This window comes from Chrysochloris asiatica, unplaced genomic scaffold (assembly GCF_000296735.1).
Source record: "Chrysochloris asiatica unplaced genomic scaffold, ChrAsi1.0 scaffold00222, whole genome shotgun sequence".
In the NCBI taxonomy this organism is placed as follows: Eukaryota; Metazoa; Chordata; class Mammalia; order Afrosoricida; family Chrysochloridae; genus Chrysochloris; species Chrysochloris asiatica.
In genome coordinates, this window is record NW_006408740.1 from 1,706,984 (window position 1) to 1,718,620 (window position 11,637).

The following is an 11,637-nucleotide window of genomic DNA, read 5'->3' on the forward strand; positions in this document are numbered from 1 at the left end:
TGACATGGGGTCATGGTGTCTCCAAAGACTCTTGGCAGATTCCCTTTCTTGTTTCTTTTGGCTTCCGTTAGCTCCAGGTGTTCCTAAACTTGTAGCTGTGTTTTCCCCTGCATGCCTTTATCTGTGTGGCACTGTGGGATAATGTGTCAGACTGCAAAGCCATTTAAACTGCAAGGTCAGCTGTTCAAGCTCACCAGTTGCTCCTCGGAAACCCTATACAGAGTCGATATGGATTGGAATTGACTCGACGGCACTTAACAACAACAACATAGACACCCTATACGGGTCGCTATGAATCAGACTGACTCAATGGCACTTAACAACAAGCAGACACCACTCAATTTGGATCAGAACACACCTTATTCATGTTAACTGATAACATCTTCAAAGTCACATTCACGTGGTCTTAGGACTTGAACACATCTTATTGAAGGAGCCAATTCAATCCATAACAACATGATTTGAGTTGTTGCAGTTTTATCCTTATCAATGTTCAAATTGTTTTCTACCTTTCACTGGTGGGGGGGTCTCTTCAAGTTGACTTGAGCACTTTTGAACCAATCCCAGTCATCTTTGATATTTTCCTTACTTTCTGGTAAGATGTTTTTGCTTCACCTTTTACATTTTTTGCCTCATTCCTATAATCAGCCATTTTCTCAAGACATTCTAGTATCTTTTAGTAAGAAATGTCATTTCAAGATCATCATCTGGGTACGCAGGATGTTCATTATTTCTTAGTTGGTCATTGTTTCAGGGGTTTTGGGTGGGCATAGCTAGGGATTTTAAAAAATAAAATACCTGACAAACTCATATTGATATATTTCCAATTCAAATGTAAGAACACAGAGTGTTGGCTTAAATTATTCTATCTCATATTTGCATTTCCATATGAAGCATTGAGAAATCTTGCTGTCATGTTCCTTTTAGTTTGGCTCTATCTCCTTCACTAAATGAAAGTGACAGGTACAATTTTCTGATTAGAATTCAGTGAATTTACTTAATGGAGTTCTTGTCAACTAGCCAGCTCACAAACAGCTGGACACTCCAGCTAATTTGAGCAAAAAAAAAAAAAAAAAAAAGAGAGAGAGAGTAAATTAATAAGATTCTTAGGAGGCTTATACAGGGTCCCTGGGGTGGCCAGAGGCACACTTAGAGAACATGCAGCCAGAAACAAGGTCCAACCCCACCACCAGGCTGCATGGGATACCCCCACTGCTGCTGCCCAAGAGACACTGAACCCTGGACACCAACAAAACTACCACTGCTGCCAGAAAGCTTATGCCCCTACCTTCTCCTGGCCAGAAAGCAGATTCGCTGTGTTGCCTGTGTCATTTTTGTTTTTTTTTCAGGTATTTGAAATACAACTTTATTCTGGTTCTAAACAATAAGGAATGGGAATGGCAGTAACAAACAAAATTTCACCACTGAATAGTGTGATGCGTCTGTAGCAGTTGTATGTTTGAAACTCAAAAAAAGAAACAACTGCGTTCAAACAGCTAGATATGCAGGTCTAAAAAATAAAGGTATTTTCAACTGCCACATTCACTCCGAAGCCCATTCATCTCCTTCAGCATCCCAAAGATTAGCACATGTTCTTATTAGCTATATAATAAAGTGGCAAACATGCGATACCACTGACATCACAGGACAGTTGCCTATAAAACTAGACTTCTGACCCTGGGCTCCAGCTTCGTTCTCTTACAGGTCATCATCCTCATTCGGGAGAGCAGTTTGTCTGTGCAACCTCTAAATCATGCTCATATTGTGCTGCCAAAACTGGGTCCATGAAACTTCTGGTGAGGCAAGAACAAGCGTGGCAACAAACTCCAAGTTAGGATCTCCAATTAGTTTTCTAGCAAGCTAAAGGAAGGGTTTTTCAAAATTGTAGTTACTTTTTGTAGAAATTCATAGAACTGAAGATTCTTCTTTCGGTGGAAGACAATGGATTTTGCTTTAACTTTTCTGTCCTTAATGTCCACGTCGTTGCCACACAACACAGTGGGGATGTTTTCACATACTCAAACCAGATCCCCATGCCAGTTAGGTGTGTTCTTGTAAGTAACTCTTGAGGTTACATCAAACATTATAATGGATTTGATATAATTGTCTTCTCTAAGTCCCCCAAATTTCTCCTGATCAGCCATGTCCCACACATTGAATTTAATGGGTCCTCTGTTAGTATGGAACACAAGGGGATGGACCTCAACTCCCAAGGTGGCTACATACGTCTCAAATTCACCAGTCAGATGATGTTTCACAAATGTCATTTTTCCAGTACCGCCATCACCCACCAATACGAGTTTGAACTGCACTTGGGCTTCTCCTTGGGCGGCTATCACGATGGGTCTTCCAGAAGTGTCTCCGGGCCACGACTGACTGAGCCTGTTTCCTTTTTTGTTTCCTCTTGATAAAGTTTCTTGTACAGCTCAACGTATTCTAATTTACATGTATGTCTATTCCCTATTTACCACCTGATATGCATGTATCAGTTTGTCACATGGTGGTGGCTTTCACATAGTTATGATTCTGGAAGCTATGCCACTGGTATTTCAAATACCAGCAGAGTCCCCCATGGTAGACAGGTTTCAGCTGAGCTTCCAGACTAAGATAGACTAAGAAGAAAGGCCTGGTAATCTACTTCTAAAAATTAGTCAATGAAAACCTGATAGGTCACAACACAATACTGTCTGCTATAGTGTTGGAAGATGAACAGCCTAGCTTGGAAGCTATTCAAAATACAGTGGTCACAAGAAACTCATACCAATAATCATGAAGATGGTGCAGGACCAGACATTGTTTCTATTGTTTCAGGGGTCACCATGAGTCAGAGTCAACTCTATGACAAATGATAACAAAAGCCCTACCTAGAAATGAGCTGAGAAGTCAAGTTCTAGTTTCTGCCTTGAGTAGGTGGTGGTGGTTGTGTGCCACTGAGTCAGTTCTGACTCACAGCGGCCCTGTATAGGGTTTCCAAGGCTGTAAATCTTTTCAGAAGCAGAAAGCCTCATCTTTCTCCCATGGAGCAACTGGTAGATTTGAACTACTGGCCTTGAAGTTAGCAGTCCAGCATGTAATCTTCTATGTAGCACTAATAATACAGGAATTCTCCAAATACAGGAGGGCTGTTCAAAAGACAGTGGAGTGTCATAATCAAGTAAGTACAGATGTGATGAGCTGCTATGCTAAGTAGGGCCTGTCTGGAAATCCACTTCGCTCTGTCTTGAGAACGTCATTAAGACTTGCCCTGCCTCTGAAGTCCCCTGCCCTGCCTATATCATCAGCACACTGGATTTCATTCCTTCTGCCATCTAAGAGTGTAGTCATGCACCAGCCCACTCGGTGACCGATATGCTGCATGAAGTCTACATGGACTTTATTGAAATGAAAGACTATAGGGCTCAATTCTGGAGCTGACTCACTTACTGATGATTTCTGACCTTCATTTCTATGCCCCTCACACAGGTGTGCTGACACATCTGTACATTCAGAGCCTACTGCTATTGTCATGTGCCTAATGGGATTTGTTTTAATCAAACAATATAAATATTGTATATTTGTATATTTTTAAAAGATTCTTGGAAAGCATTATATTCACTGCATCAAAAGATAACACTAATACAGTAGGCACAGAACAAGAAAATGGCAAGCTTGCTATTTCTACTCTTAGTACAGCTCTTTTATAGCCACATTATCAAGTTAAAACAAACATCATCTGATAAGAAGTTGGCTGAAAAAGTTGTAAATTATCAAGGCCATTTGGAAGATGGATTTACATTTGCTGTTATTAATTATGTTTTTCACTCTGAGTGTATGTTGTGTCTAGAGGTATTTAGCTAATGATTTTGTGAGGCCAACATGATTAAAAAGACTTAAAAATTGATTGTCCAGAACATGAAGACAAACCTTTACAATTTTTTCAGTGTTCAAGGTCATCATATTTAATTTCATAATTTACAACATTTCATTAAACAATGATAAATGTACAGTTTGAGATGAAAAATCATGAACAATTTTGAAATCACTTTTTTCTGCCGCTGTAAATTTGGCTGGAATATAAGAAACAACACAGTGATACTATAATCCGTTCTTCAGTCTGCAAATATTGTTTGAAGAAGCAGAGATTTGAATAAGCAAATATAAAACAAATGTTGTTATTAAGTGCTGTCAAGTTGGTTCCAACCTGTACAGCGTTTCTGAGGCTGTAAATCTTTACAGGAGCAGAAAGCCTCAACTTTCTCCTGCTCAGCAGCTGGTAGTTTCAAACTGCTGACCTTGCAGTTCACAGCACAATTCGTAACCACTACGCTACCAGAGCTCCTTATGTTAGAGCATGGGAAATTTGCAGGGAAGTAGATAGATGTTTCTATCAGATCTCAATTTATAATTGCTAAATTGTTTCAATCATGAACTACACAAATAACTTTTTTTTCTTAAATGAAAAGTTTGCTCCATCTATATCATTAAGGTCGACTCTACTTTGAGAAAGCAGCTCCACCACAGTATTTTGAGTGCCTTCAACTTCAGAGGCTTGTCTTCAGGCACTGTATCAGAGAGACACTGTTCTGTTGCTATTCAGACGGTTTACAGTGGCTAATTTTTCAGATGTGGACAGCTTCTTCCTACTTCCTAGTCTATCTCAGTCTGGAAGTTCCATTGAAACCTGCCCACCATAGGTGACCCTGATGGGATTTTACATACTGGTGGCATAGCTTCCAGCACCACAGCAACATGCAAGCCACAACAAACTGACAGGTGATTGGTGGACCTTCACTTTCGGATGTGGCATGACTCAAAGAAGAAACAGCTGCAAACATACTTTAATAATTGAAACATGGAATGCATGAAGTATGCATCTAGGAAAATTGAAAGTTGTTAAAAAATGAAATGAAATGCATAAAGATTGATATCCTATATGCATTGTTGTTGTGTGCCGTTGAGTCAGTTCCAACCCATAGCGACCCTGCATAGGCTGGTGAGCTTGAGCCACTGACCTTGCGGTTCAAACCAACTTTGCGGTCTAGCACATTTACCCACAATGCCACACCATTAGGACTCCAGCATTAGGGAACTGAAAAGGACTGGTACTAGCCATTTTGATCTGACAATCGTGTGCTCTACCATGTCCAGAATGATAAACTGAAGAAGAATGGCATCACATTTATCATTAAAAAGAACATTTCAAAATCTATCCTGAAGTACAATGCTGTAAATGACAGGATAATATCCTTATGCCTACAAAGAAGACTAGTTAATATGACTACATTCAAATTTTCTCAACAACCACTAATGCCAAAGATAAAGAAATTGAAGATTTTTACCAACAGTCTGAAATACATCAAACATGCGATCAAGATGCATTGATAATTACTGGTTATTGGAATATGAAGTTTAGAAACAAAGAGGAAGAAGGATTGATAGTTAGAAAATATGAACTTGGTGATAGAAATGATGCTGGAGATCGCATGATAGAATTTTTCAAGATGAATGGCTTATTCATCATAAATACCTTTTCCACCCACATCAATGGCAACTATACACATGGACCTTGCCAGATGGAATACACAGGAATCAAAGCAACTACATCTGTGGAAAGAAATTATGGAGACGTTCATATCATCAGTCATAACAAGGCCAGGGGCCAACTACAGAGTAGACCATTGATTGCTCATAGGGAAGTTCAAGTTAAAGCTAAAGAGAGTTAAAAAGAGGAACCCAGAAGTCAAGTCATGGCAGGGTCTGAGCCTGGTTCCTTAGTTGAAGATCCAGTGATGGCACAGGAGGAAGCTTTGATGTCTCATGCACCTGCTAGATCTCAGACACTTCTAGATACTCTGCTCCAGAACCTCTGCGACTTTGGAGATAGGGAAGATGAAACAAAACAGTGAAGGACCAAAAAGAACAAGGAAAGCAAGAAGAGAGATTTAAGACCTACAGTGGTCTTGTCAGATGGACCAATTCCTCCACCCAATTCTCTTATAAGAGGCCAAAGGAAAAGTGCTTCTTACTTCTTCAAGGAACTCAGAGAAGAGTTGCTTTGTTCTCCTGCTGTGACCCACATACATTTCCCTTCAGAACCAGAAGTAGTTGCTGCAATACCTCTCTTTTCCCTGAAGAATAACAGGGAGTTTGTAGAAGTGGTTGATTTTCACAGCAGACAGGAAAAACAAAATTGAGGCTTGCCAAGATGAGAACACAAAGACCAAAACCAGGTCCTTGAGAAAGATGTGGATATACAAGAATTTAACTTAGAAAAGGCTCATTTGGAAGTGTGCTGGTTTGGAATCACCGGTTATATAAAAAGAAAGGAAAGCAACCTTTATTGCAATGGACCAATAAGCAACATTATGATAAAAAGAGAAAATACTAATGTTTTCAAGGATTTAATTTTATTTAAAGGAAAGGGTTTGGAATAGAAACAACATTATGTTGGGTGCTTTGTTGTTTTTAAGTGTCATTGAGTTGGTTATGACTCATAGTAACCCTGTATAGGGTTTCCAAGGAGTGGCTAGTGGATCTGAACCTCCAACCTTAAGGTTCAAGCCAACGTTGTGGTCCAGTGCTTATCCTATAGCACCACACCAGAACTCCATGCTGGGCCCCAAGCATCCTACAGATATTTACAAGACAACTTTGAGGAAAGGACAAGCAGACAGGAAATCCCAAAAGAAGACATCAGCGCCAAGTATTTTGTCAAATGGAAGCATTGGACAGGTTGGGAAATACAAACATGACATATTAATTCTGAGTCTAGTTGATATAAAGAAAATATGTCCTTCCACAGTGGCTAAATGAAGTATTTTACACAAGAATGGAAACATCCCATCATGAGGAACTCATCATCAATTAAGATGATTCTTAATTATTTCATGGCTCAAAAACTTTTTAAAGTCTGAAACAAAATCAAACAGAAATAGTACATTTCTGATAGGTAATTTAGACATTGGCTATCAAAATGGGACAGGGGTAATAAAAGCATGAAGTGACTGGCTTACAAGTTTTTATGGGTGTGCTTAGTTTCAGAAACAGAGTAGGGGGAATCCCCACTGAATAGTTTTCCTCTTTTACAGACAGGTCTGATAAAGGGGATAGGAGACAATGTCAATAAGATTTTATGATTCAATTATGAGTTATTATTAGCAGGATTAATTGTAATACTCAAAACTCTGTGGAAGTTGTGTACCTAAAAGAGGGGAGTAGTTAATCTTTCATTCAAGAAACAGAGGCTCCTGGGACCAGCAAGAAGGGTGAGTATTAGTGGAGAGTGAGATCTCTACCTAGAAAAATGATGACAATAGAGATGATGGCAGAAACAGAGCAGCTTCAGGCTCTAGGCCCATGGATTGAATAAGGCTGTGTTGCCTACAAGCACTACAAGGCTGGCTTGCAGAATGTGCCCTTTGGACATTTAAAGAATATATATTTTAAGTTTCATTTTGTATGTGTTCATCAAATATTTTTGCTTTGTTCATTCGTGAAATAGAATATGTAAATGGGGGACCACAGGGAGGAAGTAAGATAACTTGTTGCAGGGAGGGAATTTTAATCATTGAGATGAAACAAAGTGTACGATTTGTTGAATGTAAAGCTGATGAACTTGTCTGTAAACCTTCACCCAATTCACAATAAAAAAGTTAAAAAGAAAGATAAGAATGTATTATGAAAGTGTATTAAATACAATCATTGATGGAGAAAAGAAGTATTCCAGTTAAAATTCTGGTGCCAGTCCACATGGAAAAAGTGTCCCATATAATTATTTTGATAAAAACCAGTAACTTTAAAATATGGAAGAATTCTTGCAATATAAGTTTAGAAGTGATCCAGAACATCTTCATATCACAGAGCATCATTGATCATCTTGTGGCAATGTTTTAAAGAGTTGTTGAGCCGAAGGTGTTAAAACAGTTTTTGGGGTTTGTTTTGCCAAAAGATACCTGTTGTAATTTGCTGACTTTTATAAAACAAAAACCTCATGATATGGAAAATTTTAGAAATATATGATTGGAAAGGGTTTCATTAGTAGGTCATTTTACTGCCAACATGTAGAAGAGCTATCTGCCCACTTAGGCTTGTCAATGAAATTGGCAGAGAGAATTGACAAAGCAACGCTGCTCCATCATAAGCTCAGGGGTGATGCGCTTTCACTGTTCTGGCCTGTTTTTGTGAGGGAGATGTCCTTCCAGCTCTTAAAACAACACCTGCAATAAAGTGCACATAGGAGCTTTGGGAGTGCTGTAGCATAAGCACTGGGCTGCTAATTGCAAGGTTGTCGGTTCAAACTTCCCAGCTGCTGCATGGGAGAAAGATGAAGCTTTCTCCTTCTGTAAAGATTACAGCCTCGGAAACTCTATACAGAGTCGCTATGAGTCATGACCTGCTCACAGGCAGTACGTTTTCCAATTTTTTTGAAGTTACATGTAATAAAAATGTAGTGTGATAAGCTCTAAGATGTATATGCACCAATCAAGATCTTTCAACTTTGTTGTTGTTAAGGGTGGTAAAGTTGGTTCTGACTCATAGCGATCCTGCACAGCGTTTCCAGGGAGCAGCTGGTGAACTTGAACCACTGACCTTGCGGTTCAAACCTATCTTTTGGTCAAGTGCTTATCCTACAATATTGGAACAAACTGATCTTAGAAGCAAACTTCTAATTGCTCTATCTAAAAGTGGTAAAACACAAGCAATAACCCCCTGCTCCTTAGGTATGGACTGTAAACAGGTACAGGAATGTGTGGAAAGGGGGAAAGAATAGACAGTGTGAAAGCTGACCAACACGACCTCTGCCACGTGGTCAAGGTGAACATCAGAATGTTCCATGTGCACTGGAAAAGAATGTATATTATGCTGTTGTTGGGCTGAATGCTGTGTACACATCTATGAGGTCAAGTTGTATTGTGCTGTTGAGTTCCTCTATAACTTTGTTGAATTTCTTTCTGGTTGTTCTATCCCATTTAGAAAGTGGCATATTAAAGTCCCCCACTATAATTGTAGATTTGTCTGTTTCTTTCTTCAATTCTAGTAGGGTTTGCTTTATATATCTTGGTGCTCTTTCATTGGAAGCATAGATATTTATTATGGTTACGTTGTCTTGTTCAATTGACACTTTAATCATGAGACAGTGTCCTTCTTTGTCTCTTATGCTGGTTTTTATCTTAAAGTTTACTTTATCAGAGATTAGTATTGCCACTCCTACTTGTTTTTTATTGCAGTTAACTTAGTATATTTTTTTCCATCCTTTAACTTTTAGTCTGTTTTTGTCTTTGTGTGTAATGTGTGTCTCTTGCAGGCACCATATTGAAGGGTCTTGTTTTCTTATCCATTCTGCCACTCTCTCTCTCTTCACTGTGCATTTAATCCATTGACATTCAGTGTAATTATTGATAGATATGAATTAATTGCTGTCATTATGTTAATATTTTGTGGTGCTGTTCATGGCTTTGTTCTACATGCCTTCTTGTGCTGAGTTCATGTTTTTTGTGCTATTTCTTGTCAGTTTCTTCTTAGTTTTAATGTTTCCTTGTTCTGCTTAGAACTTCAAAGATTTTCATGGTAGGTTGTGAAATATTAACTTTCTTTGGGGTTACCCTATAGTCTATTAACTTTCCCCTCCATTTATGACAGTCTATTGTATCCTGCAATCTACCTGACCTCCTCACTATCTGCATCTCTGTTCCTATAGTTTTCCCTTCTTTGACATTGCTATTATTTTGGTCTTCGGTTGACCTCCATGCTCCTTTAAATTCGTTGTTGTCATTTTGTTCTGTTCTGGACTCTGCTATCTGTTGTCTGAGTTCCAGGTGGTGTTGTCAATCTCTGGATGTTGTCTGTTCTTGTTGGTTTTCAGTCCAAAGAACTCCCTTTAGGATGTTTTGAAGCACTGGATTGGCTTTGACAAAATCTCTTAGCTTCTGTTTATCCTGCAATGTTTTACTGAACCATCATTTTTGATTGACTGTTTTGCTGGTTAAATGCCACTTTTTTTTCTTTTAGGGTTTTATATATGTTTCCCCATTGTCTTCTTGCCTGCATGGCTTCTGCTGAGAAGTCAGAGCTTAATCTGATTTGCTTACCTTTGTAGGCAACACTTCTCTTTTCCCTGGTTGCTTTTAGGATTCTCTCCTTGTCTTTGATTTTTGAAGAGTTTGATTATGATATATCTTGGTGATTTTCTTTTTGGGTTCTATCCTTCCTGGGGTTTGTTGAGCTTCTTGAATGCTTATCTTTTCGCATTTCATAATATTAGAGAAATTTTCTTCCATAGCTCTGCAACTATCTCCTCTGTGGACTTCTGTGATTCTTCCTGTTCTGGAATGCCAATAATTCTTAAATTATTCCTCTTCATGTTATCCAGCATGAATCTTAGATGCTTTTCAAATTTTTTAATCCTTTTTTCTGCTTGCTCTTCTATCTTAGCAGTATTGAGAGATTTGTCTTCCAGCTCACTGTTTCTGGCTTCCATTTCTTTAATTCTACTCCTTTGCCTTTTCAGTGTATTGTCCATTTCTGGTATTTTATTTTTAATCATCTGGACCACGTTTTTCAGGTTTTGAATTGTTTCCAATTCTATATCTATCTCATTTGATTGCTCCTGTAGCGCTTTCCTGACTTCTTCCTTATTTTCCTCCACTCCTCTGTGACGCATTTGAATGTGTCTCCATATCATTCTTCTGAATTCCTTCTCAGGTAAATCCAAAGCCTACTCTTCTTCTTGTGGCAAGCCTATGTCTGCCTCAAGCTAATTTGTCTCAGTTACTCTTTTCTGTTTTTTGGACATGTGCTGAGATCTTTTGTTGCTTTTTCTTGGACATTTTCAATAGTTAGTTGTGTTTTTAATGATTAAATGAATGTATGTTGCTGTGTTGTTAAGCTTACTGATTGTCTCCTGGTGGATGTGATCTGGAGCTAGGCTTCCTTTTTCACGTGTAATGCCTAGCAGCTGGTATTGGCTTCTGTCCTGATGGTGGGATATTATGTGGTATGCTTGTAGCTTGACTATATGACCACAATTGCTGTCTCTTCTTGGGTAATGTAGGGAGAGAATGCTCCCATCCCCAGGAAATAAGTGTGATCAAAAGAACCAAAACCAGAAACAATATAAAAGCAAAGACAAAACCCACCACTCAAAACCAAAAATAAGACCGTAGCCAACTGACCAGTAGTCTTTGCTGCGCAGGTCAGTGTGCGTGCACAGTAGAAACCTCCAGCAGTGGGTGAGGGTGTCCACTCACTCAGGCCCTTCCTCTAGTCACTGGAGGTGTGCAGATAGATATCGAGAAATTAATGGGAGAAAAGTCCACTATTTTCATCTCTGAAGGTCAGTTAGTTATCTGTGTGTGCACAGAGTAATTCTCAAAATAGCTGCGTTCTTGTGTGTTGGTGTTGTCACTTGCCTTTTATGTAGGGGTTTTACAGAATGTTCATATGGTTTGTCTGCATGACCAGACCTGCTTTTTCTTGCTGGGTAAGCAGGAATAAAGGTTCCTGCCCAGGTCAACTTTAAGGCGGGTCCCAGAATCAGACATCATAAGCAGCCTCCAAAGGATCAACCCGTGGAACCAATGGGGTTCTTCCTTTCTGTGCCATGGGAAAACTGTGGGCTCAATGCTGGACCCTTTTGGGGGTGCACTCCCACCCACCTGA

The 11,637-nt window shown here is 39.2% G+C and overlaps 2 pseudogenes; one reads left to right on the forward strand and one right to left on the reverse strand.

Annotated features, from left to right (window-relative positions):
* Positions 1-1,698: 1,698 nt before the first annotated feature.
* LOC102830533 lies at positions 1,699-5,343 on the reverse strand (annotated as a pseudogene).
* Positions 5,344-5,726: 383 nt separating this feature from the next.
* On the forward strand, positions 5,727-10,736 carry LOC102830915 (annotated as a pseudogene).
* The last annotated feature ends 901 nt before the right edge of the window (positions 10,737-11,637 follow it).